Source organism: Narcine bancroftii, chromosome 11 (assembly GCF_036971445.1).
Source record: "Narcine bancroftii isolate sNarBan1 chromosome 11, sNarBan1.hap1, whole genome shotgun sequence".
Taxonomy (NCBI): domain Eukaryota; kingdom Metazoa; phylum Chordata; class Chondrichthyes; order Torpediniformes; family Narcinidae; genus Narcine; species Narcine bancroftii.
Window position 1 is genome coordinate 74,020,742 of NC_091479.1, and position 17,665 is coordinate 74,038,406.

A 17,665-nucleotide genomic window follows, 5' to 3' on the forward strand; every position below is an offset into this window, starting at 1 on the left:
ATTTGCTGCCTTGTTAAGTGAGAGAAGCAATTTAGGGAAACCATATCCACAATCGAAGCAAGCTAGTGACTCCTGAAAGATATTGATGGCATCATTAGAAAAGGCTAGACTGCAATTTTGATTGGATGCCCAGCTTTCTAATGCATTTTTGTTGTTAAGTAGGTGTGCATTCTGCAACGTCTACTATATTTGAAACTTGGATCAATCAAGATTTGTCAATAATCTATGCAAGGTCACATGTAAATATCAATGATTTAACAGCTACATTCTCACCCGTATTGTAACAACGCAGTTCAGAAAAACTGAAAAAGGCCCTTTTTTTTGGATGTGTATTTTTAGTCTATTTGATTATCAATAAATTCATTTGAATGAAGCAAGTTTGGATACACGCCTATATCATTTTTCTTGCTACTTTTTAATGTGTGATGAATTTGCTGCGTAGTGCCTTTTAATTCAATCTTCCAATGGAAAGATGGTTCCAGAGAGCAAAAATCAACCACAAAGGCCAGTTTAACTCCACATACCAGAAATCTCAGAATAATTGCTTGCAGATGTTAAAGATGGATAAGCTCATTTTATTAACAAGAAATGAAAACAAAATCAACAGTTTTTGGTTTGCCTGGTAAGCTTAGAAATTGAAAGGCAAATTTATGTAGGTGACTTGTGGCTGTCCTCAGGAAGTTCTGCAGTCAAAATTCAAGGGTATAGAGAGCAAGTGATTTTCCTGTCTTGTTACAAGTGTGTAGGAAGTCATTGCATCAACTTCCAGATGCTTAATGTCAACAAATTGCCACACTAATTGGTTTAAGATTGCATTGTCAATGGCTTGATTAAAGAAGCCTATTGTACACTTCTATGTCTTTTAATTTTAACATTTATTTTCTTTTTGCTGGGGACAGCTGCATACAGTATGTTGATAATTTTAGAGCGCTTTGATGCAAGTTTCTTGAATTCACAGACTATTTTCTTTTTGCATTGTTCAACTTCTTGTCTGTTTGAATAGCAGAGACCTCTTTACACAGTGGGAGCTCCTAAATTGAATTTGTAGCGTAACATATTTGAACTTGTAGAAGATTATTTTTGAATCCTTTACCTTTTGTGGATTTCAGATATGTTGCAATTGAAAGATCTGAACTGCAGTAATGGCTCAGGGGGGAAAAAAAACATTGATCCCTTTTCAAGTATTATTGTTAGAGTCCTCCTCATGCTGCCTGCTACTGTCTTTGTTTCCTTTTCCAGGCAGAGGATATAGATTTATTTTTTTTTTCTGGACGTTGTTCTGGTCAATTGCTGTGCATAATGTCCAAAGAGCAGACTCGGGAGGGAAAATGTTTCCTTTGAATCCAGTGATCTTTGTTTTTTAGTGTGGGTTAATCTGAGCCAAGTTTCCCAGGGCCTTTGACTTCAGCGTACGGATGGGTTGGTCAGGGGTTGAAAGAGAATGGCATAAAAACTGAATGTCACAACACCGGGACTGCAGAATGGTTGTGCTAAGTAGTGGTGTGAATACATACCACAGGGTTACTTAGCTTTCCAAATAGAAAGTATTCAATGATGGTCTCTGATTATATGTATTTTTTTCACTTGTTTGGACGCAAAGATTTGAGAATATGACATTCAGGATTTGGGAATTCTTGAATTTAGGACGTTATAAGCTGCAGAAACCCTGATTTACTTTTGTTATAGCTATTGGATGTGCATTTCAATTGATATTTTAATTTGGATGAATAATTTTCATACAGAAATTGAAATAATATTGTTCTTAATATCACTGTTCTTGTGCCTCAGATTTTCAAACTGTTTAGTCAAGGCATAATGCTAGAAAGTACAGTATTTAATTTTTGGAATTTGTAGAATTAGCAGATCTCATCACCGTGCATGTAGAATTGATGGCATTATGACCTCAGGATAGCTAGAGACAGGGGGAAATCATTTTTTGTTCCATTTCCCAAATGCTATCTGAATGACCACTGTGGAAGGAATGAATGATGGGTTAGGAGGTTTGTTGATACTACTGTCAAGACTCAGATGTAAATTGTTACCTTTTGGCTTCTGGCATTGGAGGACAATTGGCACAAATGTAACTTTGCTGGAGCAAAGGAAAAACAAGTATACACAGCTGCTGGATACAAATTGGATAGAGAAGATTACATTGTGGGGCATAAGATGGTGCAAAGAAAAAAAAAGACTCCAGCAACTGTAAACTATTTCTTGACGGGAAATGTTCTCTTATGGATTGGATGAATAATCAAGGGATTGCAAGTTCTGAACGTGTTGAGGGGCTTAGAGAATTTCATTTGTATAATATGACAACAAATTGAAACTAAAGCGTGATCTTTGAGATTTCTGGTATGTAGAGTTAAACTGGCCTTTGTTGTCAGCTTGTTGTACATGTCTAACAGGTCAGCAATTGTTCTTAAATGGAAAATATCTGAAGTCCTTCTTAATCTCGTCAGTGCAACTCCAGTAACACCAATGTGGTTAACTCCGAAGTGCCTGAGCAACCCAATAAAAGCTATCAGACCAATTGGAGGGGACCAGCAATGCCCATCCAAGCATGAAGAAAATCTATTTTTGCATATTACTAAAATTTTTAAAACCTGGATTCTTTTATTGGCTTAATTAAAAAAAAAACCCTCAAAATATACCTTTTCAGTAAGTGAAACCAATTTGCCAAAAAATATCCATTTTAAAGAAAAAGCACTCAGAAAAGTCACCTCAGGGCATTCCATAGCATTCTGCAGCCAATTTGGTAGAGTTTTATCATAAAGTAGGAAATGGGCATCCATCCATTACATTCACTTGGGGGAAAAAAGTAGACAGGGTTTTGATTTAATATATCATCTGAAACATGACATCTCTGATGCTGCAGTGGACACAGATAATGCATTCAAGTCCCAAAAGGGAGACATAAACCCCAGAAGTTTGTGCTTGGAGATAAGAATGCTATTGTTTAGCCAAAGCATTATCATTATGTTAAATGAGATAAATTCAGAAATCCAACTGCTGAAAATTAGTCATCCATGATAGACTGTGGGCTACCAGTTATAGAATTCCACAGTAATCTTATGGCCTAGTACATTCCTCTCTTTACAGTAACTGTCAAGCCAGAGCATCAGTGATGGCCCAAAAACTGCTAGCTGGGAGTAGCAGAGGTGTGCACAAGATTGAATTGCCATTTCTGGTGAAGCTAAAGCATAAAGCAACAATTATGATAAATGGTAGAATCTGCTTGCTAAGGACAGGGAATTGATCCCAGACCCAACAGATCAGATGAAAGCACCACAGATTGCCACATTCAATTCTGAACAATTGTTTGTGGAGGACGAGGAGGCTTGTACAACAATCCTGCCTTGAAAGTACTGAAATCAAGGCTGAAGTATTTTTGACTATCTTCAGCCAAAAGTGCTGAAAGGTGATCTATCCCAGCCTCCTCCTGTGGTCCTCACTATCACAGAAGCTAGTCTTCAGTCAGTTAATTCAGTCCATATGGATACAGTAAATACTATGAGTCCTGCAACAACTTGGCTATGATCTTGTGTTCCAGATCCAACTAAGCTCTTTCAGTACACATTGGCATAGGTTGACAAAGTAAAAAAAAAACATTGCTCTGGTATGTCCTGTCCACAGAAAGTAGAACAAATATAATCCAACTATTTGTCGACCATCAGTCTGCTTTCATTAAAATATGGCAGATGTCAACAGTGTCACCAAGTAGCACTCACCATGACCTACTTGCTGATGTTCAACTTGTATCCCCTGAAGGCATTCAGCTCCAGATCTCATTGTAGCCCTGGTGTTGGTCCCATTTAAATCTTGTTTATGACTCATTCCATGCTTACCTCAGTTTAGCCCTATCAAAGACATTTCTCCCTCCCTGTAGTTTCATGAGCTTATTGTATTTCATTCTCAGTTCTGATCTTCAGAAAAGCTAACTATGTTTCTCTTGCCATGGATAAACCCGTACTTGCTGAGTATTTCCAGCATCTTCTGTTTATTTTTAATTTTAGCTCAATGAGAGAGACATATACTTTTTAAACAAAAGACAAAAACAAGGCAGCAGCAGGCTGAAGTGCAATCTTTGTGTTATTTAGTGGTGAGTGGAAGCTCAGTGAAATTAGTAGTGCATTCAAATCTATGCGTGATCAATGGAGCTTGTTTTGTGAATAACAAAATCAGTTGATACTGCAATAATCTACTCTGCAATTCATTTTGGAAGCTGTCAGCAGCATTGGCATACGTCTGTTGCGAACTGAAGGCTTTAATGACCTCCAGATGGGTAGGGTATTCAGATCAGGTTGAAACAATTGTACATTGTCCACATAAAGAACATAATGCCTACATAGCATTGATTTCGGTCAATATCGTCCATTTCAGATCATTTTCATTTCTACTCTCAAACTACTTTACCTTTTGAATTAATAATTAATCTAAATCTTCATTGGTTAAATTACATCCTCAATCCAAGATATGTATTTTAATGTTGTAAATAAATTTACATCATTGCACTAGTATTGTTAGTTCAGCATATCTTTCATAAAGAGATCACAATACAATGTTGGGTTTGTTTTATGAAGACAACACACTGAGGCAATAACAATCAAAAAATGTATTCAGAATTCATGAAGGTTGATTTGGTCATTATTGTTGAATACCCTGTAGATCTATTTAAAGTGGTAGATACAGTATATCCAGTATCTTTGGTAATGATACAATTTTCATTCTTCTGATGTGTGGGAGTATTTAGAAAATTTTCTCTCTGAAGGCTCTCTTTAAAGTACTTTACATCAAGCTAAAAGTAAAGCCTCTCTGTGTGAGCAGTCGGTACCTTAGACTTGGTAACCAACCTCGAAGTGGCTGCTTTTGAGAAACTCTGCACATGTTAGGACATCCCACATGAGCGCTAGACTCTCTCTGATAATCTGCCACGGGGCAGATAACTCTTCAAATATTAATGCTGGGGACAGAATGTCAATCAGCTATTCAGTTGCAGGGCCCATCATCATCAAAGCTTAATCCTGCCCCTGTCAAATAGATTCTCAGCTGAGGGCGACTCAGAACCAGGGAACAAAAGTTGATTTATTATTCCCTCCCTAAATTGAGAACTCTTTCAATTTCTTGTTAAGATCAGAAAATCCAAGGTTTTTCGACAATCTTACTCTTCTGCATTGATCACGAGCAGATATTTGCACCATAATCAAAGTCTTTAAATTAAAAATATGTATTGCACAAAATCAATTTCATCATAATTTGACAGGATCTCCAGTTTAATATGGAAATGGCGAGTGATTTTAATATTACGAGAGCCATATTGTTGTCCCTATCAGTGATATATCTGTAATAGCTAATTACATAAAACGAAGCTGCATACAACCCAATATTTCAGAGCAGATTTATATGCTGTATGTCACATTGTTCATCATTTAGAGGAATGCATAAAATCACTTACATAAGTGAGAGGGGGGCAGCACGATTCTAGTAGAGGAGGATAGCATGGTTAGTGTAGCAGAGGGTGGCACAATGAGTGTAGCGGTTAGCCCAATGCTACTTCAGCTCCAGCAACCCGAGTTCATATCTGGCACTATCTGTAAGGAGTTTATGTGTTCTCCCCATGTCTCTGTGGGTTTCCTCCAGAATGCTCCAGTTGCCTTCCACCTTTCGAAAACGTATGGAGATTGTAGGTTAATTGGAATATTTGGATGGCATGGGCTCATGGGCCAGAAGGGCCTGTTACCATGCTGTATGTTTTAAATTTAAAATTTAAATATAAAATATAAATTTGTTTAAGTATATACAAGTTAAATTGAAAAGAGAGGTTTGGAATGTATGCTGAACTACAAGAACAATGCTCATATATGGTTGCCTTAAAATCAATTTGAAATATTTTGACAAAATCACATGTAAATTAAAAGAGAATGAATCAGGAAGTTATGGATTCATGGCGATAACCTAATTGAAGGGTTTTAATTAGATCAGACTAATCATTAAAAGCTTGAAGTTTAGTTACAACCATCTAAAACCCAAGCCCATGAGGAATCACTTTAAAAAAAAAATTATTTCATATCTGTGAAAGATGGATTTTATTATAGACTTTGGTTTGGTTTATTACACTGAATTATATTCAGGGCTGGTATAATTATCACCAATTCTGTCCAGCTGGCTATATTTTGCTTTCCAATTACACAGGATATTGTTTCATTGTTAGCTATAGATCTGTGCAATACAATTAAAAGATGCTAAAATAGAATTATAGCCTCGATAAATCTGGTTTCAGTGATGTCACACAGTCCAAAACGTTTCATTGAGCTGAACATCAAAAATTTGGTACTAATTTTAAATTTTTAAAAAAAGTTTGCTTTTGTTTCAACCTTGACATTCATCAAGACCTATACTGTTTGTGATAGAACGAGCTGCCATAATTAACATTTGGTGGACAGGTGGAGGGATAGACCTTTACTGTTCACACATTGCTTCTCAAAGTATATTATTTAGTCTAGAGAAAATGTAAAAAAAAGTGGACAAAGGTTTCAGGTGAAGATTTGTGTTACTGCTGAATTGTACAAGGTAAAAATTGTGGATGGGGCGGGGGGGGGGGGGGGAAGAGATGGTCAATACATTTGATGGGATTAAAACTGCCGCATTTGAAAGACCAAAGAAAGGATGGCTTGCAAGGTTGAGCGCAGGCAGATGTGCCCAATAATCTCCTTTTAATTCAAACATTTTCTTGCCTGTAAAAGAAAACCTGTCTGCTGAATAAACTCATTGGAGACCAAAGGAAAATAAAAAAACTGAAGTGGTTCTCATCTTTGCTTTTTCTGCTGATGCAGTTTAACTCCTTTTGTTCTGGATGACTCAATCAGAATTCCGTGTTAGTTATGTATATGTGGCTGCAAGGTATTCGCCCGAACCAAAGAGGTTAAAACCCTAGTCTTGTCAGGAATTTCTTACTTGCAAGTAAGAAATTCCTGATGGCCAACATCAGGCATGTAATATTCCAACAACTTTGAAGCTTTTTCCTGTGTTTAAAATGCATGGTTCCCTGGACAGAAGCAGTGGTCATCAGTGTTAAATTTTGAACAAAGTAAACATGATTATCCTCCTTGAGATGAAACCATCACTAATTTGACTAAAAATGCATATATATAATGATTATCCTGTTTTGCATTGCTACGTTTTCTTTCTAATCAAATAATTTGACTGTTGCTAAGGTTCTACTTTGATCTTTGATCTCCAGTGTTTGTCAACAGGAATTTCTCATTTACAAGTGAGGAATTCCTGATGATACTAAGCCTTTCAACAGATTTCCCTTAACCAGGCATGTAAAAACATTTCAATTCATTTGTCAATGGCAATGTGTTTGTTTAGGATTAAGTGGCAATGATTTAATTTTGTCATTTTTAACTCCCTTTATTGACGCACTGTTTCAATTGGAAGTTGTTTTTTTCCCCTCAGCAATGCATTTTGAGTAGGCTGGGAACGGTAAGAGAGGTTACAGCAGTCTAGACTCCCCATTGAGTTTGGGTAAGGGGTGCAGACGTTACACGGAGACAATTAGCAGTTTACAAAGTTAATCCTTTGTACAAACAAAAGATTTCAGGAGGTCAATGTGCGATCATTAAATGCATTATCTGATGAATATAAAGGAAAGAAAGAATGAACACCAAGAAGAAAGTTTAGTTTTATGACTTTTCACTATCTTCATAAACTGATTCCCTTTTGGTATGATTATCAGACATATATAAAGGACGATGCCGCTTTAGTTGCCCATTCAGAGCCAGCTCTTCAGCGCTTGACGTCCTGCTTTGCGGAAACTGCCAAAATGTTTGGCCTGGAAGTCAGCCTGAAGAAAACTGAGGTCCTCCATCAGCCAGCTCCCCACCATGATTACCAGCCCCCCCACATCTCCATCGGGCACCCAAACCTCAAAACGGTCAACCAGTTTACCTATCTCGGCTGCACCATTTCATCAGATGCAAGGATCGACAATGAGATAGACAACAGACTCGCCAAGGCAAATAGCGCCTTTGGAAGACTACACAAAAGAGTCTGGAAAAACAACCAACTGAAAAACCTCACAAAGATAAGCGTATACAGAGCCGTTGTCATACCCACACTCCTGTTCGGCTCCGAATCATGGGTCCTCTACCGGCACCACCTACGGCTCCAAGAACGCTTCCACCAGCGTTGTCTCCGCTCCATCCTCAACATCCATTGGAGCGCTTACATCCCTAACGTCGAAGTACTCGAGATGGCAGAGGTCAACAGCATCGAGTCCACGCTGCTGAAGATCCAGCTGCGCTGGATGGGTCACGTCTCCAGAATGGAGGACCATCGCCTTCCCAAGATCGTGTTATATGGCGAGCTCTCCACTGGCTACCGTGACAGAGGTGCACCAAAGAAAAGGTACAAGGACTGCCTAAAGAAATCTCTTGGTGCCTGCCACATTGACCACCGCCAGTGGGCTGATCTCGCCTCAAACCGTGCATCTTGGCGCCTCACAGTTTGGCGGGCAGCAACTTCCTTTGAAGAAGACCGCAGAGCCTACCTCACTGACAAAAGGCAAAGGAGGAAAAACCCAACACCCAACCCCAACCAACCAATTTTCCCCTGCAACCGCTGCAATCGTGTCTGCCTGTCCCGCATCGGACTTGTCAGCCACAAACGAGCCTGCAGCTGACGTGGACTTTTTACCCCCTCCATAAATCTTCGTCCGCGAAGCCAAGCCAAAGAAAAGATAAAGGACTACCACACATTTCATGCATTGCAGTTATTTCACAGCTATTAAATATGGATCACAATATGCAGTTTTTTTTCAATTATGTCAGTTTTTTAATTATTTCACGATGCTGATTTCTTTATGGGTAACATTCAAGTAATGGAAGACCTGCTGGCAAGTATGCAGGTTTTATAAATCATTCATGAAAACATTTACATGCAACATGGCCTTCATAATTTATTTACTGAAGCTGATGTGATATGGTCTAAGTAAAAACACAATGCTGGAGTAACTCAGCAGGCACTCTATATAGCAAAGATAAAGATACGTAACCAAATATAAAGTACGCTATTTGACCTGCTGAGTTTCTCCAGCATTGTGTTTTCACTTCAACCATAATGTCTGCAGACTTTACTCATGATGTGGTCTAACTTTTGTCACACAGACTTGTTGGCTGAGAAATATCATCTACCTTTTGCTTATGCAAGCAACAACACAAAAGAGTCAAAGTATATAAGTTCAGCTTTGATTTTTGGGATGTTGGTGCTTGAGAGAATGGCAGGATAATGATTCATTTTGAAGTAACTGGTAAACAGGGTTCTAAGAGGAGGAATAGTGGAGGCAGAAATTAGAGGTGGTGGGTATAATGGAATCCTTGTGACAGGTGAGTGAACTCGCTTGATTTTCCTGTATATGGAATGAGTGGAAAACATCCTGAAGGCAAATAATACTGCAGAGCTCCTGGGGCAGTACACAGGGCAGGGAAACATTGCTAAAATATGAGGAAAGGAAGGAGAAAGTTTCAAGGTTCCATTTATTGTCACGTAATAATACATTAAAATATAACATACATATTATGTTTTAATGTTTGTCTGCTGTAAAGCAGGCAACGTCTCAAAGCCTGACACCACTTACAGTACCAGAGAAAGAGAAGCAGAAGAGAGGTCTTTGGAGTCACATGTCCATGGCTTTGCCTCCAGTACTCCTGTAGCCTCTGCAACCACTCAGACTCCTGTTGAATCCATCAGCAACCTGAGCTCCAGTTCCAAGCCTCCAACACAATCAGGAGGCCTTCTTGCCCTCAGCACCTCTCATATCCTGGCTCGGACACCTGGTTCCCATGAGCCAATGTCTAGCAGCCCAAAGCCCATGAGGGTCACCTGACTGTAAGTTGCTGCAGCTTGTGTGGGTTCCTTATTCGTTGAGCCCCTCGCTGGTTCACTGCCATGGTCACCTTCCTGTAGGGTCGTCTCCTCTGCTTCTTCTTCTCAACTGGGGGGGGGGGGGGGGGTGGTGTTGGTGGTGTTCTCCTTTCTGGTGCCCTGTGCCAGTCATCTGCTCCTCCAGAGTCTGTAACCCCTTGTGCTGCTGAACACAGTTTCTGCCATCTTGGGCACAGAATCACCTGCATTGCTTCAAAAGCCAGTATATCCTTTAAATGAGAGATAAGAAATTACAAATGAGAAAATTCAGGCAAAACTATCTGGTGGATTTAACATTTGAGGACACAAATGGAATAGCTTCCAGATTCATCCTCAGAGATTCTGTATTAATTGAGTTTGGCAAAATGAAATTTCAAAAGTTTTTAATCCAGGTTTTCATTCACCCTATTGCTATTTGTTACTAATTAGATTTCTAGTTGGATGGCAAGATAATTGGGATGAAAACAACATATTGGGAGTAGGTGTTGTCCTGAGGACAAGGGTGAGGGGCATTGTTGAATGGAGAGGGAGGATTGATTGTGCTGTACCTGCCTGAGAGACTTGAATCTTGATATTGGAGAACTGAAATGAGTAGGCTTCTAGTAGTAAGTAAAACAAGAAAGTCTACAGACACCATGGTTGAAGTAAAAAAACAAGGTTGGAGAAACTCAGCAGGTCAACAGTGTATTTTATATAGCAAAGATAAAGATACATAACCAACATTTTGACCTTGATCCCTTTGTCAAGGTACCTTGATGAAGGCCTTAAGCCCAAATTGTCAGCTATAGATCTTTATCTTTGCTATATAAAATACACTGTTTGACCTGCTGAGTTTCTCCAACCTTGTTTTTACTTTTTAGGCTTCTCAATATCACCATTAACATTGCTCACTTTAGAAAGAAACTGACAAAAATAGCTGGAGTTGGTCATAAGTTGTGATACTGAGGTTGGGATATTGTGTGAATGGCAACTTTGCAGGAACATCTAAATTTATTATATTTAACAGGATATGATGTCCATGCTCAAGTTAAAACTGTAAGTAGTTGACCAACTTTAATGTTGCATTCCTTCCATGCCACAATTTTTTAAACATTAGAAATTTAAAATACATGGTTTAGGGAGTTAGGAAGGCAGGTATGGAAACAGCCATTTTAATAGATTTCAGTCCCTTTGGTTTTAGTAATGCAGTCAGACTTTATTGGTCTTAAAGTAAAATGCTTCTCATTTCCTTGGGCTTTCAATCAAAAAAAGTAAGGAAAAAAGGTAAATCATATCTGTGATATTTTTCCATCAGTTTCAAAGCTAAATATATGGAAAGTGCACATAGTGAGGGTCTCATGGATATTTTGGAACAATTTCCTTTTAATAAAAATCACAAAGAATTTTATTGTTGTTGAGAAGGGATAGCTTTGATTCTTTTTTTTTAATGTTCAACTTGCTATCTTCAGTAGTTGGGGGCATCCTTGGAATGAAGCATTAATTGATGAATAACGCAGACTTGTGACCGGAAATTGTATCAAGGCATTTCTGCCTATGAAGTTTCCAATTTGTGGTTATAGTGTTGTCTGGAAGTTTTCATTTTGCTCAGATGGTGGGCAGATGCCAATGCCACTGAAAGTGAGAAAATTATTGCCATTTTACTAATTCTATTAGGCTTTGCATGTGGAAACATTGTGTGTTCAGCCATATAGAATCATCAGTATGTTAGAGTGACAAAAGCTATATATCATGGAAACAGGCCTTTCAGCCTTCTAGATTTCTGCTCCTTTGTTGGCTCATTCCCAATAGCAATTTCTATATGTGCTGAAAAATTTACCTCTCACATCCCCTTCAAAAATCCTCCTCCCTCTTACCTTAAGCGTATTCCCTGCAATTTTAGACTCCCCTACCTCTGTCATGCATCCTTTTTTTTCCCAGAAAGAAAACACCCAGCCTATCTCATCTCTTCCTGTAGTATTTTGTTTTTATTATGAGGGAATGCCCAAGGGTAGGCTTTAGTAGAATATCATGGAATGTGCTCATAAGTTCCAGACCACCAGTTTGACCATGCAACTCTGGATTTATTTTCGTTTGTAAATATGTTTTCTTGTATATTTATTGATTTGATAACATGCACCAGGGGACCTCTTTATTGCCTATGCTCAAGACTTTGAGAAGCATCGAGAATTTTTTTTGATTAGACTAATCCTTTCTTGTTCATGCTAGAGAAAATTTTGCAACATTGAAGAAGCAAACATGCTCAATAATCTACACTAGTTTTAAAATAAACATTATTTTGAATCCTCTCAGCAACAGATTTTACATAACAAAATATTTATTAATGGGAAAGCACTGTCCAAATGATGTAATATTAATGGTGGTGTTGACACTGTACATCTGTCAACATCTGTTACAAACTAACCATGATGCCAGGACCCGCTGAACACCAACATCTATCCATCTTGCATCTTTTAAAACATACTCCATGTTTCTATTGTTTCTTATCAAGTGCTAACCTAATTTTTTTTCACATTAAATTCCACCTGCTAGTTTGTAACCTACTTTTGTGAACTTGTCTGTGTCTCCCTGAAACTTTTATGCTTCATTAAAGTCCATACAGCCACCCAGCTCTGGAGGATTGACAAATTGAATGCATTACATGCGCCCTCTTATCCACATCAATGACATAGATCAAGAGCAGGGCCTCTTTATAGATCCCTTGTGCAGCACTCTTCATAGCTTCCCAACCTGAGAACTCCAGCTTAATCCTATATCTGATGACCAATCTACAATTCATGCAGATTACCTGCAGTTCCTGTGGTCTTTTGTTTAGTAATCTCTCATGTGGCACTTTATCTAAGGCATTTTGAAAGTCCAAATTTTCCCCATCCACTAGCTTTCCTTCGTCTTGGTAATCAAAAAAAAATATTTTGGACATATAGCACGGTAACAAGCCCTTTCAGCACACGAGCCCTTGCCACCCAGTAACTGCCAGTCTACCTACTACTCCAATACATTTTCAAAGGTAGGAGAAAACCAGAGCACCCGGAGGAAACCTACACAGACACAAGGACAAAGTACAAATTCTTTATAGACGATGCCAGACTTCAACATCAGTCACTGGCACTGTAAGAACATTGTGCTAATCGCTACATTAAAAGTGCCACCCTATTCTGTCAAATGTGATACTTATGAATTCACGTTGACCCTGACTAATTTTATTATCTTATTTAAGCACTCTGCAATAAGTACATTAATAAAAGATTCTAATGTTTTCCCTCCAAATGATGTCAAATACATAGATTCCTGTTTTTAAAAAAATATCCTTAAATAGTAGGGTTACATTTACTCCATTCCAATCTAGAGAAACATTGAAAAATTGTGGAATTTTGGGAGACAACAGTTTGCATCTGAAGTGGAGGGGGACTAATAACCTTGTGGGAAGGTTTCCTAGTGCTTTGTGCATGGTAAGTCATGTTTTAACCAATCTTGTATGGTTCTTTTGAGCAGGTTACCAGGAAAGTTGATGAAGGAAATGTGATGGATATAGTCTACGTGGACTGTTGTCCACAGGCCTGTAAGGGAGGTTGTTCAAGAAGCTTCAGTCATTTGGTCTCCAGGATAAGATAGTAAATTGGATTAGATGTTTTCTTTGTGAGAATCCAGAGAGTGATAGTAGATGATGACTTCTCTGTTTGGAGGCCTGTGACTTGCGGCATGCCTCAGGGATCAGTACTGCATCCATTATAGTTTGTAATTGGTATCAAGAATCTGGATGATAATGTGGTAAACTGGATAAGCACATTTGTAGATGATACTAAAATTAGGGGTATAGTGGACTGCAAGGAAGGTTTTCAAAGCTTGCAGCAGGATTTGGAGCTGCTGGGAAAATGGGCTGCAAAATGGCAGATGGATTTTAATGCAGACCAGTGTGAGGCCTTGCACTTTGGAAGGACAAACCAGAGTAGGGATTATATGGTAAACAGTAGGGCATCACAAGGTGTGATAGAGGGATTTAGAAGTACAGATAAATAATTCCTTGAAAGTGGTATCACGGGTAGATACAGACATAAAGAGAGCTTTTAGCACATTGGCCTTCATAAAGTACTGAGGACAGAAGTTGGGGTGTTATATTAAAGTTGTATCAGACATTCATAAGGCCAAATTTGGAGTATTGTGTGCAATTTTTGAAACTTACCTTTGGAAAGATATCAATATGATTCAAAAATGCAGAGAAAATTTACAGAGGTTGGTGCTGAGTAATAGAGAAAGATTGAATAGGTAAGGATTTTATTCCCTGGAGTATCAGGGAATGAGGGGAGATTTCATAGTCGTATACAAAATTATGGGGGTTATAGAGCAGGCTTTTTCGAACTAGAGGACGAGGGTTAAAGATGAGAGATGAAATGTTTCAAATTTTAAATTTTAATTTAGACATAGAGCCCAGTAACAGGCCCTTCCTGCCCACGAGCCCATACCACCCAAATACCCCAATTAATCTACAACCCCTATACATTTTGAAAGGTGGTTTGAAACTGGAGTGCCCTGAGGAACCCAGCACAGACACACAGGGAGAACTTTTTATGGGGAGATTAGAGGGAATTTTTTCACCTAAAGGTGATGAGATTGTGGATGAGCTGCCAGTGGAAGTGGTGATTATGGGTTAGATTTTAAAATTGGAAATTGGATATGTACATGGATGGGAGGGGTATGGAGGTTTATGGTCCAGATAAAGGTCAATGGATCTCAGTGGAATAATATTCAGCACAGTCTAGATGGATCAAGGGGCCTGGTTCTGTGCTGTATTGTTCTATGACAACTAGTTGCCATCTCCTTCAAAACCTAAGGAGGCAAATCATCACATCTTGGCAAATTATTATATTTCAATCCCATTAATTGCTTCAGTTTTTTTTGTTCCAAATGCTTACCATGGAGATCTTATCATCTATTTCCCAAAGGTTTTCTCTGAAGAGGAACACAAATATTGACTTTTTTTGGCCATTTCTTTAATTTTCTTTATAGTTTCTCCTGTCTCAACCAATAGAAGACCCACATTATCTTTCACTAATCATTTTCTTCTTGGATCCTTGGAAGGCCTTCGTCTCCTTGTTTCAAATTACTCTGGAATTTTATTTCCAATCAACATCTTAGTCCTCTGCTGAACTCTGATTATTTTTTCAGTCTTTATTTATTTTTTTTTCCCATAACACTCCTTTTCCTTTAACATTAATGTTATTTTTGTATCTTCAAGAAATATATATTTGTTGTGAGCTATTTATTAAGTGCTTGCATATTGTCATAGATTTTACTATACTTTAAACTAGCCACAGTTAGATTCAAGTGAAAGCCATCCCAAGAAAACAGTACTTTTACCAGGACTGCGACCAGTGCCCATAAATAGAAACTCACTTCCCCAACCCAGTCTTTAAGCCATGTATTCAATGATCTGATCTTGTTTCCCCTTTGCTAATTTGCTGGTGGCCACACAGTTAAGCAAAGATTATTACAAAGCAAAAATCAAAGTTGAATTACTCCATAAGTAACCCCTCAATGAAATTTGTCATGGTAGACATGAGTTAGTTATTAAGGCAGGTCATCTTGCCCTTTTTGGGCATGTGAGGATGGAAGATCGTAGAAGCAAGATGTTGAAAATGACTATAAAACTCCATCAAATTAGTCCACCCAGAATATTCAATTGCTAGTAATTAGCTATACCTATCAACTGGTTAAAATCTGATATTAATATTCAAGTTCCTTTTCAAGGTTCCATTTATTGACACATAATAATACAGAAAATACACATAATTTACTTCAACCTTTGCCTGCTGTAAGGCACCTCTAACCATAAGAGAAAGAGAAACCCCTTCAGAGACGATGAGTGTCCATGGATTTGTCTACAGCGCTCTGACAGCCTCACAGACTCTTGCTCCATCCATTGGCAACCCGAGCTCCAGGTTCAAATCTCTAATACAATCAAGAGGCCTTCAGCTCCTAATACCCTCTGAGAGCCCTTCTTGCCCTGAGCACCCTCTCAAATTCCAGTTCTGATACCTCGTTTCCATGAGTTAGTTTCCAGAGGCCCGCAGCCTGTGTGGGTCTTTCAACTGTGTCAACACCAGCCCACAGCCTGTGTGGATCCTTCCACTGCAAGTCGTCAGTAGCCTGAAACTTGTGTGGGTCCTTCAGCTGCTGAACCCCTCATTGCTCCACTGCTGCGGTCATCTTCCTTGTAGAGTCATCTCCCAGGCTTCTCCTTCTCAATGGGGAGGTGATGTTGGGGAAGGGTTGTTTTCCCTGGTTTTGGTGCCCTTCGCCATTCAGCTGCTCTCACAAAATCTACAACCCGCCTTGGTTCGGTGTCCAGTACAGGCACTGCCATTACAACAGATCCGCAGTGTCTCCATTTTCTTAATTACTTCCAATTGTTGGTAATTTTTAATTGTACATACTTTTTGCCTATGAGGTTTATAAACTAACATGTAAAAATGAACAAAGTTAGCAAATGGTATCAACTAAAAATTGTAAAATTTTTATAATAGTGTGTAACTATTTTTATTATGTGATTGAAAATATAAGTCAATGGACTGAAACTGTTTATGGACTGAAACTGTTTTTAGATAGCTGAGAATACGAATTAATTACATGGAAACAAGCATAAATATTTTAATTAATTTCTGATTAATTTCAGCAAATAAAGAAATGTGTTTCATTACATTTATTTAACATTCATTAAAGATGTCTATTTAGTCTAAAAGTATTAACACATTGGAGCAACTTCATCCCTAACATCGAAGTACTTGAGATGGCTGAGGCTGACAGCATCGAATCCACGCTGTTGAAGATCCAACTGCGCTGGGTAGGTCACGTCTCCAGAATGGAGGACCATCGCCTTCCCAAGATCGTGTTATATGGCGAGCTCTCCACTGGCCATCGTGTCAGAGGTGCACCAAAGAAGAGGTACAAGGACTGCCTAAAGAAATCTCTTGGTGCCTGCCACATTGACCACCGCCAGTGGGCTGATAACGCCTCAAACTGTGCATCTTGGCGCCTCACAGTTCGGCGGGCAGCAACCTCCTTTGAAGAAGACCGCAGAGCCCACCTCACTGACAAAAGACAAAGGAGGAAAAACCCAACACCCAACCCCAACCAACAAATTTTCCCCTGCAACCGTGTCTGCCTGTCCCGCATCGGACTTGTCAGCCACAAACGAGCCTGCAGCTGACGTGGACTTTTGCCCCCTCCATAAATCTTCGTCCGCGAAGCCAAGCCAAAGAAGAAAAAAGAAAAATTAACAACTAAGTAAATGCAGGATATGGCTACATTCTGTGTTGATTGGATATTGAAATAAATGTTGAAGAATGGAATCTTCCACATTGTTTCAAACACAATAGTTGCCAAAGAAAAACTATGCTTTCAAAATATTTTTAGAAGAGTAGCAGGTCCTGGAGCTCAAGTTACTGAAAGCAACCCAGCACCAATTTATTGTTGGGGGAGAAAAGAACTATTGTATATTCATAAAAGAAACTAGGTTATCTAACATGAATACTGAGGATTGAGTGAAGTCCAATAAAATATTGAACAGAAATGAAGCAAAAAATGCTGTAATTTCCCTCAGGAACTATACAGACATACACAAAAGGCCTATGTGAAAAGCAATTATTGTAATGCGAATTGAGTATAATTATCTGGTTAAGAGTGGGATTGAAAATGATAGATAAGTATGCACAAAGATGGTTAAACACTTAATGGGGCACAACAGAGCAAGAGT

The 17,665-nt window shown here is 38.7% G+C and overlaps 1 protein-coding gene across 3 annotated transcripts in view; it reads left to right on the plus strand.

The window, feature by feature from the left end:
* The window catches only part of scube1 (signal peptide, CUB domain, EGF-like 1), a 224,172-nt gene that overhangs the window by 45,792 nt on the left and 160,715 nt on the right, over nt 1-17,665 (plus strand). The gene's annotated exons all lie outside the window — the stretch shown is intronic.